Source organism: Cheilinus undulatus, linkage group 11, assembly GCF_018320785.1.
Source record: "Cheilinus undulatus linkage group 11, ASM1832078v1, whole genome shotgun sequence".
Lineage (NCBI taxonomy): Eukaryota > Metazoa > Chordata > Actinopteri > Labriformes > Labridae > Cheilinus > Cheilinus undulatus.
The window spans coordinates 11,650,094-11,656,093 of record NC_054875.1 but is presented as its reverse complement, the minus strand read 5'-3'; positions in this window follow the sequence as shown (position 1 = coordinate 11,656,093).

Below are 6,000 nucleotides of genomic sequence, written 5' to 3'. Positions count from 1 at the left end.
AATTTAAATCTGAGAATCAACAACAAAACACAAAAAAACATAATCTGATAATTAAAAAAAACAATTAATAAAAAAAAGAATCAAATTCTAAATTGTACAAAACTCTATTCACATTAAAATTCATATTTTGTATAAAGGTTTTTGGGTTTTCTATTTTTTTTATATATACACAGAGTGTTGATATCTCATTTTAATACTGTATATGGTTAAGATCACAGAGTTTTTACCTTTTGGACTTTTAAAAATTGTTATTTCAAACCTCCAACCTCATGTCTGTAATTGTTTTATCTAAGTGTGACCTTTATAGTCATGTTCATCATCACCAGGCTGAGGATTTTAATGCCCTTTTGTCAGTCTCTCCTCTGTTTCTATTGGTTTGTATTCTCTGAATTTCCTCTGTAACTGACCTGACATCACTGTAAATGAGAGTCCCCTCAATGATGTCTCAAGTATAAATGAAAGTTGGTTGATATATTAATCTTATATGCTGATAATTTGACAGAGATGGTATTACTGCTAGATTATGACAAAGATAATAAAAGCAAAATAATCAGAAAGGATATGTTTCTGGATGGCAGTTGAGACCAAGGACAGACTGTCCTCTGACCAGCCATTCTTGGATAATGTTAATATGTAGAGTTTTTGATTTTATCTATAGAATTCTAAAAATTTAGAGCACAGAGAAAATTTAAATGTGTTCTGATCAAAGTTACAAAGCTACTTTAGCCAGTTGTGTGGAAGCATCAGAGTTTGATCAATCAGCATTTTTGATTTCATTGTCACCCCTGTGATAAATGAACTGAAATTAAATTGACAGCATGTATTTGCACACAAAAACATATATATGTATATGTAAATATATAGAAAAATATAAATCTGTATAAATATTTATAAATGTTTATAACAAGACAAATTAATTGCAGTTAACTACAAGTAACTGATTAATTAACGTCCACAATTTATACTCTGATGCTTCACTGTCCCTTTCAGAGCACTGAGCCATCTTGAAGACGATTAGAGCAGTATGATTTGGAGATCATACCTTGAGATAGATCAGACAGAGGAGCAAATGAGCTCCATTCATGCTGCTATTTGCAGCTGTGATCCTTTTCTCATTCATTTTTTTTTTACTTTAGGCAGGACCAACAGACAGCTGAAGTCTTTTTCTGTGTTCATCCTATTTACTTACACTTTAAAACGTGTCCTAGAGACTGAAGTATGTTTCTTTGTTCATCTTTTAACTGTGTTTCAAGGACTGAAGTGTTAGGTCTATGCATTTTTATATTGATATTATTATAAGCTAAATTTAATTTGTAAATATCGCCATATTGTTTAAACCCCAATATTGTTAATCCTAGCCAAACTAAGAAACAGAATAAAGTACAAGTTTTATGTTCTTATGTGGGTCTTTTTAATGGATTTCTTGCAGGCCAATTCAAAAGGACCAAGGACCACAGTTGGCCCACAGGCCGTAGTTTGGACACCCCCTATATGTACTGATACTCAGAGTAATAGGAGAATATTTGTAACATTATTAGAAATTCACTGTTAGAGTTTGGTCCATATTTACCATCACACTAGGGTCTGATGTTTATGGAGCTAATCTAAATAAATAAATCTCTCTTTTCTCTCTCACATCAATCATGTCTAGAACTTCATACTACAAGACTTATTTTGACAATAAAGTGTTTACTGTAATTTTTATATTTTTTTTATATATTGAATTGGGTAATAAGTCTTTAATAACTCCAATATTACACATTTTAGTGACATGAAACTCACATCACACATCAATCATGTCTAGAACTTTATACTACAAGACTTATTTTGGCAATAAAGTTTTTACTTTAATTTTTATGATTTTTATGTATTAAATTAGGTAATAAGTCTTTAATAACTCCATTATTATACATTGTAATGACTTGAAAATGACACCAAACATCAATCATCTCTTCTACTTTATATACTACAAGAATTATTTTGGCAAAAAAGTGTTTACTGTTTACTGTTTTTTTTATGATTTTTTCTTCTCTCTCTACTGCTGTTATCATTACACTGTTAGAGATAAAAGAGGGATTTATTCATGTACATTAGCTCCATAAACATCAGACCCCAGTGTGATAGTACAATATGGACCAAACTCTAACAGTGTTTAATGAATTTCTAATAATGTTACAAATAGTTTCCTATTACTCTAAGTTCATTTATAAGGGGTGTCCAATATATATATATGTATATACACACACAAACACCCACCCACACACACACACACACACACACACCCACACACACATTACAGTTAGTTAACCAATCAAGACAGTGAACGGGGAAATTACTGTGTGCAAAGCAGAGGAGTTGCAAAAATCTGTGAAAAAAGTCACACGGTTTGCAGGTCTGCCTTCACAAACCTCTGAAAACAGATCCATGACCCACTTTTGACCCAGTTGAACCACTGATCTAGCAAGCAGATTGCTCAGCTAGCACACTGCTGTATGGTCTCTTCAAAATCTGTAGCAAAAGTTACATTTGGAACACACTGTCTGCAATCCACTGCTTAAACCAGCGGTTCTCAACCTTTTCAGCCCACCATCCCTAAAATAAAGGTGCCAGAGACCAGGGACCCCCACTGTACCTGAAGGTGGTTGAACACAGCCATGCAAAATCAAGAATAGTCGTGGGCAGACAAGGCTGCCCGTAACGAGGGATAAAGGGGGAGGTTTCTGGGACACAGCCCAACCGGGGGCCCATGGAGGTCAGCAAAATCATGGTCCATTGGGAAGTTAAGCTGTGAAAACCTTACTTTATATTTAACCACTCTTCTCAAAGAAACAGTTATCTTTATTCATTTGTGTACTAAATAACCTTTTAAAAATAAAAAACTTCTGTTTAAAAACATATTTTAAATGGGTTAAAAATTTCTAAAATTGGTTAATAATGGCCAAAGATGCTGGAAAAGGTGGTGAAATGAGATCTTTAGCAAACATAAATGGGTTAAAGAGTAAAAAAACAAAACAAAACAAAACAAAAAAGGGTTAAAGTGGCAAAAAACGGGCGAAAAAAGTGGTCAATGGGGATTAAAAAGCAGCTGCATTAGCTTTAAAGTGCAAAAAATTTGTGGAAGTCAGGTGGAATGGGGTGAATAAATGATATAAACTGGTAAGATTGGGTTAACTGGTTAAATTGGCAAAAATGGGTCTAAAAAGTCATTAATAGTGGCAATAAGGGGTAAACAGAGGCACAAATGGGAGAAAGTGGCAAGAATTGGTTTAGAGGTGGCAAAAACAGGCAGAAAAAAGTGGTGGAAATGATTTTAAATTGAAAATGTGCTAAAGTTGGCAAAACTGGTGTTAAAAAGTGACGAAAAGGGGTTAACATTTGGTAAAATTGGTGTGAAGTGGCAACAGTGTAATTTTAAAAAAAGGGTTCTTAGTTATTTTGAGGCACCTGGTGACCCCCTTTCAGTGTCTTGCAACCCCCGAGGGGGTCCTGACCCCAAGGTTGAGAACCACTGGCTTAAACCATGCACACGTGAAACAGGCCATTGCTTCTTATTATCTGAGTAGATTGACTGGTTAATTTCAGCTGACCACCTTATAAATGTCATTGTTAGAACAGTCGTTGAAAACAGAGAGGGTCCTCTTGAATGCCTTTTTGTTTTAACTGTCATTATATTCTCAACATGCCCTCATCAGTTGTGCATGTAATAGAAGTAAACCAATAATAATGCAGCCAGAAAGTCACTGGTTAAAGGGTCAATGACCTGATACACTGATCAGATTTCAGTTGAAACTTCAGCTACTGAAATGTAGCTCATCTGTCCAGCCTAGTTAACAGGCATGTTTGTGGCCAAGAAGGAAACATGACTCGCTGTGTACATGTGGATAGTTTAGGACTTTGTAAATCAGCTTGCGTTGTCAAACTTTATGTCATGTTTGGGCTGTACAGACACATTTAGTCTGTCTTTACACCACCACACATGTTCAGCTCACGTCTGCAGCAGTGCATTACATTCTGAGGATGTTCACAGCTGATGCACCAAACTGACACTGGGGTTGCATTGCAGCCATCGTGCGATTGCCCCCCACCCCTCTACCCCCACCTCTGAGTGTACGTGTGGAAAACAGATACTTTAGTACCATGATCTGTGCTCAGCTTAGATAGTTTAGATAATAAAGAGCAGAGAGATAGCTGTCTCCTTTCTCAGTAATAATTTTCATTTCTGAGAATATCAACAGGATGCTATTTCTCTGAAGTAAGATGACATTTGGCTGCTTTGATGCCTGATGTGCGCGTAATTCTTAAATACTCCATCTCACAGGAGCTGTCTTTATGCTAAAGCTGGAGGAAGTTTATACTAAAAATAACTAAACTCAGGTGTGGTTTTTGCAGTGTCTGTAACTATTAGCAGCTTTTCAATGTTGAAAGTAGGAAAATGTGGCCATTCAGAAAGAAACGATGGATTGATAGTTGGGACAGACATAAAATTGATGTTTAATCACCCATGTTGCTCTGTTTTCATCTCTGTCTCTCTGCATTTCTCATAATCTTCTTTAAGCTGATGTTTCATTTTCATTTCATTTAACCTTTATTTAAGTCTCGAAAATCATTGAGGTTCTCCTTCATTTACAATGATGTCGAGATACAATCAGACACAAAAAACAGACAAAAAGAAGAGCAATACTCAGTTAAAACAATCACATAATATCTGTTTAATATGACTCTGGTTCTAATCAAGGTTTCTGCCTGGTTATAGGAAGTTTTCCTTGCTACTGCAGGTTTGCTGCTCAATGTGGTCATGCTGGATTTATGTTGGGTCTTCATATAAAATATAACAGAGTTCAGTCAACACTGTGCTTAAGGTTCTTCTGATAATGCCTGTAGCACTCCTTCATCTGCTGACGAACATTCATGAGAGACAGAAAGAGTTCTGAGAGTTTGGCACAACAGGGTGATGACGAAAAAACTTTTCCCTGTTTCCTCACCTGGCCTGTTTCTTAGTATTTGTGGATAATATTTGTGTAGCTGATGTAATTGTCTTTCTTGCTCTTTTCTTTGCTTTTCTTTAAATAATGTTTCCACATGTTGAATAAATCGCCTGCCAGGAGCTTTTACTCTACGTTTCTCTCGAACAGCTGTTTAACAGGCCCGGTGATTTTAACCTGTTTGTGCATGTGTATTTGCATGTAATTCAGCCTATGTTTATGTAGCATGTATAACAAATAAAGTGTAAACTGTGAATTTCCCTTCAGGGATTAATAAAGTATGACCTAACCTAATTTAAAATGTAGCTGTCTGTTGTTTAAGGGTCTGTTGTTCATCTGTGTGGTTTGTCTGAGTTTTGGTGCTGTATACATAGTGTTACTCCCACACGCATGCTTGTGATGTGTACATGCGTGTGGGAACATCATAGGTGTCATTGATGCACTGAAGTGGTTATTGTGCATACATTCGATTGTCATCCACCCAGCGTCAAAACACAAAAATGCTTTTTTAGTGCATTTCTCCCTAATTGTAAGAAATTTTACATGAAACATTGTTTTTCTCTTTAGTAAAGACACTTTATGATGTGCCGTTTTGACTGAACAGTCCTGAATTCAAAGCAAGAAGTATTAAGAAGGAGGCCGCGGAGATGGGCGGTGCTGAGCGATGCTGGGGTCAGCTCACTGGAAATGGCGTGTGTGGGGGGGTTTCCATGACACAGAGGTGAGTTTGGGTGATTGAACTTGATTGAACACTCTTAAAATGGGTCTAAAATGACCTATGGAGGACTTATATTTATGTTGTTGGCTAATTGGTTGGCCCCTGAAAAACCTGGTGAACAGACCCAACCCAGGGCCCATTCGTTTATGAGTTTGGATGTCCTTATTGCCCTTTTGTTCCACTTTTTAACTCATTGTCAACATTGTTTCCAACCATTTTTTGACATTTGACCTTTTTTACCATCTTTCATGTACTTCTGCTACTTTTTTATCACCTTTTCACTTCTTTAGTCAGTCGTAT